Source organism: Pteropus alecto, unplaced genomic scaffold (genome assembly GCF_000325575.1).
Source record: "Pteropus alecto unplaced genomic scaffold, ASM32557v1 scaffold981, whole genome shotgun sequence".
In the NCBI taxonomy this organism is placed as follows: domain Eukaryota; kingdom Metazoa; phylum Chordata; class Mammalia; order Chiroptera; family Pteropodidae; genus Pteropus; species Pteropus alecto.
In genome coordinates, this window is record NW_006430472.1 from 10744 (window position 1) to 22504 (window position 11761).

The window sequence follows — 11761 nt, forward strand, 5'->3', positions numbered from 1 at the left end:
ATTATGACAAATGCCACAGAAATACAAAGGATCATACAAGAATACAATGAAAGACTCTATGCCATCAAATTCAATAACCTAGAAGAAATCGATAAGTTCATAGAAATCTATAACCTTCCTAGACCGAATTATGAAGAACCGGAAAGTCTAAATAGACCAATCGACAGCGAGAAAATTGAAACGGTCATCAAAAACCTCCCAAGAAATAAAATTCCAGGACCAGATGGCTTCATTGGTAAAATCTACCAAATAAGAACAGGCAATACTTTCTAACTCATTCTTTAAGGCCAATATTACCCGAATACTAAGATCTGGTAAGGATAACACACAAAAAGAAATCAACTAATTTCTCTGATTGATATAGATGTAAAAATCCTGAACAAAATGTTGCAAATGGAATACAATACATTAAAAACATTATACAACACAATCAAGTAGGCTTCATTTCAGGGGTTCAGTGTGGTTCAAATTAACCGATAGACCACATAAACAAAATAAAATATAAAATCATATGATCATAGCAATGGATGCAGAAAAAGCATTTCACAAGGTACAGCATACATTTATGGTAGTTCTATTTTAATTGCTAATTTTTAATTTTTTAAGGATCCTCCCTACTTGTTTGGTCTCTTGTAATGTCGTACCAATATTCATCCCGCCAACAGTGACCATGGGCTCCCTTTTCTCCACATCCTTGTCAACACTTGTCCTTCCTTTTTTGTAATAGTCATTCAATTAGCTATAAGATGATATTCTAATGTGAATCACATTTCTCTGATGGTTAGTTATGTTGAGCACCTTTTCGTATGCTTGTTGGTTTTGTTTTTCTGGTTATAAACCCTCCTATTTACAGTTGAGGAATTTAGCCCCATGAGAGGCCCCACAGACAGTTTTAAGACCCACACTTCTTACTTAGCTAAGAGATTTTCATATCAATCATTTCTGATACATGGATTGCAATTCTCTTACTTCAGCTACCTGAAGGTAATTCAGATTCATTATCTTGGCAGTTCACACTGTGATTTAAGGAAAAATGCTAATCGAACAATGTAAATGCACCTGGGCAGTTTCCTCATCTTTAAAATAAGATAATAATTGAACCTACCATATAGGATTATTTGTAAGAAAATCTTTTTTTGGATATTTTTAATTTAATTTTTAATTCAGTTTATTAGGGTAATATTGGTTAAAACAATTATATAATTTTCAAGTATATATTATAATTTGACATCTTTACATTTTATTACGTGTTTACCATCCAAACTCCAGTTTCCTTTAGCTACCATTTTTGATCTCCTTTATTCACTTCACACTACCCCTAACCCTCATATTTGACCCTCTTTACCTTATCTACCTCCCCACTCCTCCCCCACCCACAAGTCTATAGTCCATGTCCATGAGTCTCTTTGTTTGTCCTGTTCATTTGTTGCTTTTAGCTTTATATCCCACATATAAGTAATATCATGTGATTTTCAATTTTTTCTATATGGTTTATTTCGCTTAGCATGATTATCTCAAGGTCCATCCATGTTGTCGCAAATGGCAGTCTTTCATCTCTTCTTATGACTTAGTAATATTCCATTGTATATATGTACTACAGCTTCTTTAGCCAATCGTCTATCGTAGGACACTTTGGTTGCTTCCATGTCCTGGTCACTGTAAATAATGCTGCTATAAACATCAATGTGCAAATATCTTTTTTCAGATATGGGTTTTGAAGTCTTTGGCGTAAATTCCCAGTAGAGGGATTGCGGGATCATATGGTAGATCAATTTTTAGTTTTTTTGTGAAACCTCTATACTGTTTTCCATAGTGACTGTACCAATTTGCAGTCCTACCAGCAGTGAATAAGGGTTTCTTTTTCTCTGCATCCTCTCCAGCATTATATCTGTCCTATTGATTATAGCTATTTTAACAGGTGTGAGATGGTATCTCATTGTGGTTTTGATTTGCATTTCTCTAATAGCTAGAGATGTTGAGCATCTTTTCAAATATTTGTTCACCATTTCTATGTCTTCTCAGGAGAAGTGTCTTTTTAGGGCCTCTGCCCATATTTTGGTTGGATCATTTTCTTTCATTGTTATCGAGTTGTACGAGCTCTTTGTATATTTTGGATATTAGGCCCTTATCTGAAGTGTTGCTTGCAAGTATATTTTCTCATTGAGATGGTTGTCCTTTTACCTTGTTGAGAATTTCTTTTGAGCAGAAGCTTCTTAGTTTGATTTGTTTCATTTGTGTAGTTTAGCTTTTACTTCCCTTGCCACGGAGGTCAGCTTCATAAAATCCTCTTAAATCCCAGGTCCTGGAGTTTAGTGCCTATGTTTTCTTCTATGCATTTTCTTGTTTCAGATCTTATATTCAGGTCCTTAATACATTTTGAGTTAATTCTGGTGTGTGCCAATAGACTCTGTAGGCCTTTTAAACTATAGCTACATGAGTCCAGATGCAGAGGTTTTGATTCAGCAGGTCTGGGATGGGGACTGAACATTTGCACTTAGAAGCTTCCAGATGATACTGGCAGTGCTGGTCCAGTGACCAGTGAGGGATTTGGAAAGGAATAGAAGAGACTAAAAAATAATGGGTTTTATAGATCTTGGCAAAGAGTTCAGATTTTACTTTAGGAGTAACACAAAATGACTGGAAGTTTTTAAGCAGAGAAGTCACAAGTTCTGCTGACACTGAAAAATTGGCTTCTATGTAAACTGGCTTCTATATAAAACTGGCTTCTATGTAAAGGGAGACACAGTGAATATTTCGAAGCCATTTACAACACTCTTGCAAAAGTAAAATGTTTATATGAGTTGTTTTTAAAGAACGGGAAAAGTAAATCATATAACTAAGGCAAGTTGCTCAAATACTTTATTTGCTTTGACAAGGAGGAAAGGAAGAGAGAAACTACAATGACAAGATTTGGTGTGGGCAGAGAGAACTAGTGACTTGGAAGAGAGTAAATTTCTATTTCTGAGAATCTGAGCAGCTACATGTTACTGGATTTTGATGGTGGAAACAAGAAGAGAGTTAAGTAGTGTGTCTGCCAGCATGCAGTGAAAAGTCTTTCTTCTATTTGCTGTCGCCCATCTCTGTATCTCTTTATTCTAAAGGACAAGCCTTGGAATACTCCTCAGTTCTTCAGGAATCTGCTCTTCCCAGAAGGACAGGAATATCCTTACTGTTAAACACTGATTGTCCATGCACTCAATGCCTCCAAAACCTAAAGAAGAGATGAATCAGGGACACCTGATCAAACTTGCACCCCAAATCATGGGCAAGCACGTGCTTATTATTAGATCTTAGGACCTCTAGAAATTTGAAGAGATTGACAGAGGCCAAAAAGTTACCATTCTTAAGTCATATTTATTTAAAAACCCTGGGCTTTAATATATTAAAATAAACATTTTGAAGTATAATTCTCAAGTAGATTTTATCTTCTCTTATTATTTCAAACTCTGTACTTCCTTTCTATCAAACATCTCTTGGTCTGGATTTCCAGGTTCATTAAGATTTTCTTTGAGGCCCTCCAGACTGTACCCAAATTTCTATACTTCATCTCCTCTCCTCGAATTTTCCTATCACTAAGCCCAGCATTGGGTTTGGAATTTACAGAACATTGCTGACAATTCAAAGAACTACCTTGAAACTGTCTTTAAAATCTTCTCCAAATAATTTTATTACACCTTGCAAAGCAGACTCTGAAACACTGATTGGCATGCAGGATATTTACCAGGCAATGCTCCTGGACTCAACACCTGTGGAAGGGCAGATGTGTCGTAAGGAATTTTTCCTCACCTAAAGAGAGTTATGACCTTTTGTCCGAACTCCTGGAAGGTAACCTATAAGCCCCTGAAATTGAGCGATAGGAGTGACTGGTTATTTATGATACACCCCATAGACCATACCTGATAGTTTGTGCTAATGAGATGACTCAAAATGGGGACTGGACATGCCAAAAAGGCCAAACACATAAAAAAAAAAAAGTGTTAGAGCCTTGGGCAAAGGGATGCCAGCTCAAACTTTTGGGAGAGAGGCTGGAAAGAATGTTCAATCAAATGAGCAAGCTTTTAATTAATCACTCCTATGTAATGAAGCCTCACGTGAACTACCTGGTGGGAAATACTTGGAGTGCTGTCTCACAGTGTGGTCAGGAGCAGTAAGAGATCTAGACTCACAGGGAATGGACAATAAGACAATGACATATGGCACTTTCCAAATCTTGCCCTTTGTTCTTTTGGCTAGTTCTAATTTGTATTCTTTTGCTATAATAAAATTATGACCATAAGTATAAACCGCCCCAAGTTCTGTGACTCATTCTGATGAATTATTGAACCTGAAGGAATTCCCTCAGTTTGAGTCATTCTATGAAGTTATCGAATGTGAGGGAGTCCTCGAATTGGTCTAAAGTGAGGGTGGCCCTCACTTTAACTGGTCTAAAGTGAGGGTGGCCCTAGGGACTTCTGAAATTGTGGCTGGTGTCTGAAATAAAGAGAGTCTTGAAGGGTCTATTCCCTCATACACTGTGGTTTGGCAAACTCTTCGTAGAAAGGAAGAACAGTGGAAAAGGTCAAGTCAAGTTGAAACCCATCAAAGGCCTCCTAAAGTCAGCAGGGAACTGTGGGTCTAGGATGATCTTTTATTATTGGCTGGAACAGGGATAATGAGTCAAATGTCATTGGATGTGGGCTTCCCCAGAAGGAGGCATGACCATGGTTAGCTGGCCCTCTGTAGCTGAGGCAGATCTATGGGATCTGATGCTGAGGGCTAAGTGGTACACCCAATGTCTTGCGCAACATGTCCCTCATTCCTAACAGAAGTCCTTTCTTGTCATGGTAAAATAACATAACATAAAATTTGTCATCAAGTGTATGGCCATGCCACCTTGAGCAAGGCCGAACCTGTCAGATCTTGGATGATATGCAGTGTCGGGCCTGGTTAGTACTTCGATAGGAGACCACCTAGGAAAACCAGGTGCTGTAGGCCTAAAAAAAAATAAAAAATAAAAAATAAAAACTATGGAATTGCAAGATGACAAGATCCTTGCAATCTGTGAGGTCAACCAAGGGTTGCCTCGCCTAAAAAACAAAATTGCCCTCTTAACCATTTTTAAGTGTACAGTTCACTTATATTAAGTATATTCCCAATGTTCTGCAACCATCATCATCATTCATTTCCAGAACCCCTTTTATCTTGCAAAAATGTAACGTTATTTACCCATTAAACACTAACTCTGTATTTCCTCTTTACCCAGCTCCTACCAATCACTTTTCTACTTTATATCTCTATGAATTTGATTACTTTAGGTGCCTCATATACCTGTAATAATACAGTATTTATCCTTTTATGTCTGGCTATTTAATTGACTAGGGAGATGTTGGAATGGGAAAGAGAATTATTAGGAAAACCGGGGATCCCCTTTGCTTGGGAATGGTATATCCCAGTTTTCCTTGGGAAGATTCATTGACAAATATTTCTTCAAACTTAGTATGAATACTGTTGCATTTCAATTTCAAAACACCCTGGCTTAGACAGAGAATTCAATAGTCATCCTATTTGATCAAGAATCTGACCAACATAATGAAGGAGCAAAAATATGAATGTATTAGTTCTAAAAGTAGCATTTAAGCATCCTAGCAAATAGAAAAAAATATGAGAAAACTAAAAAAATAAAAATAAGAGAGCTATAATTACTTTATATTCTTTGACCCAGTGTCTGTAAAGTGGGTGTTTATAGAAACACTTGAATAGCTCTATAATGATAAAAGCAAGACTGCTTATGACCAAGAGACTTGGATCCTGCATAAGGAAAGTGAGAAGGGTGTACTGATGTACTACACATAATCCTGGAGGGTCTATGACTTAACTGGAGAATCCAAAATAATCTCCCAATTTCATTACAGCTATACAAAGAGAAAAATCTGTGTCAACAGAAGGTAGAGAGCAATTAGGTACATATGAACTACACGACTGCAGAGTCAGAAATTCCTTGCTGCACATGTGTGATTATGCTGCTTTTTCCAGTTCTATAAAGTAAAAAAAAAAAGATAGCACAGGATTATTTTTTTGATAATCCTCCACAGTGCACTCTAGCATCCTCTGGCTGTAGATGAAAGAATTCAGCATGGAGTAACCACAGTGTATATCACAAAGGCCACCGCATCCTTCCTAAGGAAAGATGAGGCAGATGAACGTAGGTATACCTCAAGGCCTGATCTGTAAAATAAGCAAACAACTGACAGGCGAGCAACACAGATGAAAAAGTTTTCTCACCTGGTGAAGGGACTTTCAGAATAAGGGAAATGATTTTATAGTATGAGAAAAAGATCCCTGAGAGTGGCACACCACCAAAGATGGCACAAATAAAATAGGATAACATGTTATTGGTGGAATTATCATTACAGGCAAGCCTGAGGAGTTGAGGAGGGTTACAAAAGAAATGAGGAATTTTACATCTGCACAGAAGGTAAGGTGTGACGTAATCAAATAGTGCAGCTCAGAGTTCAAAAGGATGATGAAAAATGACAACAAGATGAACAAGAGGAAGGGGTTCATGATGACCAGATAGTGTAGGAGTTGCCAAATAGCCAGCAAATAATCATAGGTCGTCAGGGCCAGGAGTAGACTGTTCAAATATGAAGAAAGGGAAGAAAGGTAACCTGAGTTAGGCAATCTGCATAGGTGATGGATTTGCTGTATGTCTTCAGGTTCACCAGCATCTTCGGAACTATAGTCATGCTGAAACTGATGTCAGCCAAGGACTAATTGGAAAGGAAGAAGTACATAGGGATGTGGAGGTGGGAGTCAGAGATGACATCCAGTATGATGAGTAGGTTCCTGAGCAGTCACCAGGTCTATGAATAGGAATAGCCTATACAGAAGAGGCTGCAGTTCTGGACTATTTAAGAGTCCCAGGAGGAAGAATTCTGAGTCATCTGTGAGATTGCATGGTTCCATGCAGAAGAAACACATTCTGGGAAGAAAAAAAAAAAGAGAGAGAGGGAGAGAGAGAAAATGTTGTGTGAATAAAACAAGTATAGAGGCACCCAACTAAGTGTCCATATTTCGGATTTAAGCAATTAACATGTAAATTATTTACACTTGAGGACCATACAACCCATTAACTTTGGCAACATTTCTCAGCTGTGAACTCTTTTAAGAACTCTTTCCTCAGCTATTCACCTGTTTCTATATACACCCACTTTAGAGATATGTGTCAAAGTCTATTAAAGAAAGGTCATTCTGAGAAGACTAATCCATGATCAGAGCAAAATATCAGCCTTCTACTTTTAAACAAAAATATGGAATAAGAAGTATTCTTCTCTCTTTAAGAAAAAACATCATCGTAATTAAAAGACGCTAAGGAGTAGTCAAGACGACTTTATCTTATCCAAATGCAGTATAAGAAATTCTCTTAATTTGGAATGTAGTCTAGAAGAGCTAAAACTACATTAACTGGATTCTAAATTGAAAATAAAATGTTCATAATCAGATAGCATTTTTGTATGGAAATTATTTCTAAGGGTTTTCTCTCTTTATTTGGTTTTATAAAAGCCATCTTCTCTGGAGATAAGTGTTCACTCAAATGTGTGGGTTGTCTGGAAAAGTCCCTTCAAATATAACTCAAATATACAAATATTTGGCCTTGGTGGACTTCACATTTTGAAAAATATGTTCTTGTTAAATGCAGGAAAACATACAGCATCACTGATCCTAAAGATGGTATTCATGTACAATGCACCAATGATTAAATAATCATTAACGTTCATGAACGCTCTGGACTTATTTTTCATTTTGAAAGGTTATTTTCCATCAGTAATACACAGTCTCAGAGAAATATCAGAGGCTGAGTTTGCTCTTTACTGTTTTTATTTGTAGTGGCTTGGTAACCTCTTTAAATTTGTCTCAAATAATATTTGTGAAGGTTTGATTTCTCATCAAACTTAATCTCCTAATGAACAGTTGAGGAATTCAGGTGCAAAGTCAGGTCTCAAACCTTCAGCTGGCCTTCTTTATTCCAGCTAAGGAACTTTTCAAGTCAATTCTTCCTTATACATGGATTACATTTCTCCTACATTCAGCTCCCTGAAGGCAACTCAGGTCTTCATTTCTCTTGACAGATCAACACATGATGTAATTTGAGAAAAATAAAAGGCAAAAGAACAGAGACATATTACAAACACCTGGGTAGTTTGCTCCTGTAAAATGGGTATATTATTTGAGCTGACATTATAGGGTTGCTGCAAGAAATAAAATTCAGTTATAAATATAACAGAATTAAACAGTGTTTATCAATGCTAGTTGATCATTAAACTACCTGCCCATCTTCTCAAATTTAATGATGGACTAGTCATAGCCCAAAACCAATTAAATTAGAATCTCTACGCATAAGTCCTTTGGGCATACTAACTTATAGCCAGGGTAGAGAATAATTGTTATGCAATTAATAAATGTTGTACTAATTTTATCAATTATTATCAGTACCATTGTCACCCACTACCTATATTAAAATATAAATATTTGATAATACTTGCTTTAGAACTCATATTTATTATTGATAAAACTTGAGAGGTTTTTTTGCTAGCCCTGTGGTCTTTTTCCCCTGCACATTAGTTTTCCAGAGGGAAATGCTGTCATGAATTTGGTGGATGCGTTTTCCTTTCAGTGTTTTTATAACATTAGTATTGATTTCTATATTCACAAACCATTCTCTTGAAAATTTACCTAATGCCCTCATGCTACACATATTGTTTCCTGAGTTCTCTCTTACTACAGCATCGTGTTTAAGGTCTCTCTGTGAAGTACATACATCTGTTCAACACTTTAAATGACATATACTATTACCTGAGGGATAAACTTCATTTTATTTTTCATTTTTTTTCATGACACGGCTAAGAAAATTATTATGCCACTCTTAATGTCGTACAAGTGAGAATTTCCTAGAGATATAAACGCATAATTGCATTAGTTATAACAACTTGATACATATGCAACTTTATTATTGTCCTCCCAACAGAAAAGTCAGACAAAATCAACTACATGCTCTGATTGCCAAGGTATAAAATTAGAAATATACCTGAAGTCTGACTAGCAGTAGACTTTTCATGATGGAGCCACATGAAAATTCCCATTTTGTATAAAGAATGATATTTCCACATCTCAGGTTTACAAAATGTGCTGGAAAATTTATTATTATTCATATAAAACCCTATGATCCACAATACTCATGCAGTAAGGGTCTTGGCAAACCACTTGGTCCATTCTGCTAATTCACAGAAGAACTGGAAAAATCCCTAGGAAAGGAATTGGTAGTTCTGCCTCCATTTGCTCATCTGAGACTAAGGCAGGTTTGGAAAGAAATAATGATTGTTCCATAGTGGAGAGGGCAGACCCCGGGATGGAAATCAAGAGATGTCCGTTTGAGTCCACAGCTCTCACCCACTTAATGTAGAGAGGGTGTAAATCTCTCCACCTTTCTGTGCTGATATCTCTTACATAGAAATAGTGAAATGACACCCATCTCTGGGGCACCTGTGGCACCTAACAGAGATGTGTCCTTAATAAATGTTCAGTCATGGTTTTTAAATCATATTGGAAGAGAGGGCTTGTTAATTAAATACAGTTCAAAAAAAAGATTTAATGACATTTTAGTCTATTTACACATTAATGATGGAGTGACATCCCAACATACAGTAGAATAAAATGTCATTAAATCTTTTTTTTGAACTGTATTTAATTAACAAGCTTATCATGTCCTGTTCTTTCATAGTAATTCATCCACAGATGAGTGGAAATCATAAAATGTGTCTAAGTCCAAACAGTAAGATTTATCACACTTTCTCTTTTCCTGTCTTTTTGATTTTTTTCATTTTATTGAAAATCGCCACAATTTTTTTATCTTTGGATTGAATTCAGTAATTTTTTAATTTTTTTATTAAAAATTGATGGGGTGAGTAAGTTTCAAGTAAGTTTCAAGTGTATCATTCAACAGAAACTCGTATGTATATTGCATTGTGTGTTCCCCCAGAGTTAGATTAGCTTTTGTCACCAAATGTTTGCCCCCTTTTCTTTATATTTAAATGTTGTAGATTCTATTAAATGTCAAAATAATAGGTTTCCTAGAAAACCTGTGACATGGATACATATAAGCACTGTTCTATCTTCTGTCCAGCCCTATGAGCCATTGCTGGAAGGAAAGACAGTCCAGGAAGGAAAGCACTGTGTGGAAGCCATGTTACCTGATCTCTGCTTCTGAGGCCAAGAGTTTATTCAGGATTTAATAGAGATTGGTGTTGTTCTCTGCCAAACAAAGTATATGCTCTGAGGGATCAGAAATGAATTAGGCTCAGTTGTCTCACTTCTGGCATTCAGAATCTACCTTTGTAAGGAAAAAATTACAGAAACTTTCCATATTGGTGCCCTCCCATCTGTTTGTCCCAACTCTCCTGTTTGTCATGATGGTGAAAAAACAATGCTCCTGACAGTCTCTTCTCCATCCTCCATCTCCATGGTACTCAGTGGTCTGTTTTATCTCTTCTGGAGTTTGGCCAAGGAGTGAGAATCCACTGTCCCTGTCCTGCCTGGCAAGCAATGAAGGTTCAGGCTCCTTCCCCAGTTCTGGTAGTGAGGTGGAGTTAGTCGAGGGCCTCCCGATGCAGTGATTCCTAGAGGAGGGGCCTCAGATGTAAGGCCCACTGGACTAAAATGAGGAATCTGAAGGAATGGAGAAACAAACCAATTATCTATTCTTGCATGGCCTTAAGAGCTCAACGCACAGAGCTCACAATTAGCCAGATCGGTCCGTGTTATCCCAAGCTCTGAGTATTTGCTGTCATTAATAGAACTGGAAAAGGGGAAAGAGAATGTACTTTCAAGATTCTGGCCCTTCCTCTTCTCAAGGAGGAAGCTTCCCTGTACACTTCACGTACACTTCCATGTTGCAGGGATTTTATAAACTCAGACAACTTTTTTCAATAAAAAAAAAAAAGCAGCGGGTAACTTGCATGACTGTAAATTCATCGACTTAGTTATTTTATGTAGGGATAATTGTGTTTTCTACACCAAGAATATGCTATAATTTCTATGTTTTTATTTAAGATTTTTGTGTTTTAGAAGAACTTCCTTTCTTCTCCCTATAGTCCTACTTTGGGGTTTTGCATTTTATGTGTTAGAGATATATGTTTTTTGCTATTTTGAATAACAAAATTCTAATTTTTTCTGTATGTTGTTTTATATATGCTGTTACATTGGACAACAATCTATTTTGACATATCAAATTGACAATTTTCTTAAATCCTACGGGGGGTTTCGCAGGTGTCTGCATTCTAAATGTAGGACTGTAGTCATCTCACATCTCGACTAGAAGAGGATCCAATTTCAAGCTGACTTACATGGCTTTGGCAGGATTCAGTTCCTCATGTGCAGCTGGCCAAAGGTATCCCTCAGCTACCTCCCACCTGAGTTTCCCCTTGGGCAGCTGACAACATGACAGCTCTCTTCCAACAGACAGAGTTGGAGAGAGAGTAGAAGATGGCTAATAGTCAAAAGTCTGAGTCTATTTACACATTAATGATGGAGTGACATCCCAACATTTTAAAAACTTTTTTAATATCAAATTGATTAGAGTGACATTTGTTAATAAAATCATATAGATTTCAAGTGTACAATGCAATAATAGGTCATATGTGCATTGCATTGTGTGTTCAAAACCTAAAGTCAAATATTTTTCTGTCTCCATATATTTCACACCCTTTACACTTTTCAATCTCTTTCC

General features: G+C 36.7%; 2 pseudogenes; both read right to left on the reverse strand.

Moving 5' to 3' along the window:
* The window catches only part of LOC102892308, a 5231-nt pseudogene extending 4577 nt beyond the window's left edge, over positions 1 to 654 (reverse strand).
* Positions 655 to 3095: 2441 nt separating this feature from the next.
* On the reverse strand, positions 3096 to 6960 carry LOC102892555 (annotated as a pseudogene).
* Positions 6961 to 11761: the final 4801 nt, after the last annotated feature.